This window comes from Diospyros lotus, chromosome 2 (genome assembly GCF_014633365.1).
Source record: "Diospyros lotus cultivar Yz01 chromosome 2, ASM1463336v1, whole genome shotgun sequence".
Lineage (NCBI taxonomy): Eukaryota > Viridiplantae > Streptophyta > Magnoliopsida > Ericales > Ebenaceae > Diospyros > Diospyros lotus.
Genome location: NC_068339.1, coordinates 34215179 through 34217180, shown reverse-complemented (window position 1 = coordinate 34217180; position 2002 = coordinate 34215179). Strand labels below are relative to the sequence as shown.

General features: G+C 37.8%; 1 long non-coding RNA gene across 1 annotated transcript; it reads left to right on the top strand.

Moving 5' to 3' along the window:
* LOC127793847 (uncharacterized) lies at positions 1-1147 on the top strand. The gene is made up of 3 exons (XR_008021500.1): positions 1-195; positions 478-538; positions 933-1147. It is a non-coding gene; the product is annotated as an uncharacterized LOC127793847 (long non-coding RNA).
* Positions 1148-2002: the final 855 nt, after the last annotated feature.

Genomic DNA, 2002 nt, shown 5'->3' with positions numbered 1-2002 from the left:
TGGGTGGAAAATGAGCAACTTGGTGGCCAAGTAAAATCTTGAGGATTTGGGCATTTAAAGGCTATATAAAGGGGAGGAGGAAGGGCCACGAGAAGCAAAGGAGAAAGGAAAGAAAGCAAGTGCAAGAAAAAGCAAAGAAGGAAGGAAAGAGAGACCAGATTGGAAACCACCAAAAACGGAAAAGAAAGCTAAAAGGTAAGTCACTGTTCTTTTCGTAGGTCGTAGTACACTAAAAGAGGAGTTCGTAGGTTCAAACAGAAGTCAAATCGGAGTTAAAATGAAGGAGTTATGGCCGTTTTAATTTTGGGTTGCAAAATAGAGAAAGGGTAGCGCGTGGCCACCCTTCCGAGGGCCCGTAAGGGCGCATCCGACCTCCGTTTAGCCTAAAATTTTCACCGTTGTTCTCCTATCCTAATTACCTACAACCTTGTATAGAAATATTTGAGGTTGGTTCACTGAAATCTATGATTTCTACAGAAACAGCCCCTAGTGCTCGAACCGGGCTATAAACCGTGCTATTGAAGGGAAAACGATCAAGGTGAGTGATTCCTGCATGTTTTGTGACACTTTGAGCACTTGTTGCTTCAATTGTGTGTGGATGATGGATTGAATATCATGCCTTGGTGGTTTACATATCATATTTTCCCTTGATTATGCATATTCCTTCTACTTTGTCAAATATCATGTTCATGTCGGTGATTGTGGCTAGTTGTTGGGCCATCATGGAAGAACTCGTGCTCTTGCGGTGAGCCAAGGGGTGACTATGATGACCGCGGGGGTGATTGCAACACCCTGACATTGCTACCACAGGGGTGGATTTCATAACAGCATTATTGCATTTGCATGCATGTAGTTTCCTTTTCTGAATCACTCACTTAGATGTTATTATCTAACTCGGGTGTTTCATACCCCTGGGACATTCAACGTCCCAGATTTAATATAAGTGCCAGGTGTTCCAGGTTCTGGTTCGAGCAAGGACGAACAGGTGATACTTGGCTAGCGTTGGGTTTCGCAGCCAGCTTTGGCCTTTATTTCATTATGTAATTCAAGTGATGTAATGTAAATAGCAGTTAAGATACTTAAGGATGTATTTGTGAAGCTGCTATAACTTTTGATATGTGGATCCGTGACATACTTTTATTTAAACTTTGAGGAAATCCTAGCTATTTAGCATACTCAGGTTCGATCCGTGCTTTCGTTGATTAAGGATTTCCAATAACGCCCGTGAGTGATGTTTTCTTATATTTCAAGTTGTTTGTATTTGGAAAAGTGGGGCGTTACAGAAAGTCCTAGCTTCCTTTCCAAATCAGGATTTTTATCTGGTTGGTAGATCTCAATAACATGAACAATCACTCCTTCAAAGGCACATGTTATGCCGCAATAGTAATGAGAGTAATGTGATTCTTTTTCTGCATTGTCAATTGATGCAAAGCAAGGAGAAAACAAGAACAAGCTAAAGCTCAACTCAATATCTCAATATCAAAATCAATAATAAAAATGTACATTCAATTACATCCTAAACAACTATGTATAGGCAACTACAACATATAATCCTACTCTAATCAGGATTTCAGGGGACATAATCCCAACCTAATTAGAGTTCTAATAGAACCTAATAACTAAAAATTAACAAAAGAAATAAAATACACTATATTAATTCCTATTAACAAAAGGATTAATATTATTTCTTTTCTTTTTTTGTTATTCTCATGCATAAGCAAACTCGATGTTTCATTTTTCACCGGGAGGAATTATGTTGAGAAAAGCTCATTCTTCATTGGGAGAGATTTATCAATTGCGTGAACATGTTTCTTTAATGGTTCATGGTATTCACTTGGATGGATGCATTGTTTCTACAAAACTCATTTAGAGAAGAGTCCTAAGTTCCAGAATTCTTTTATTCTTTTTTTTTTTTTTCCTTTTTTTGGATTGAGTTATCTATTAGTGTTGAAATTAACTAGCTTTAGCTTTTGTTGAAGATGTGAAGCTTGATTCGATTTAT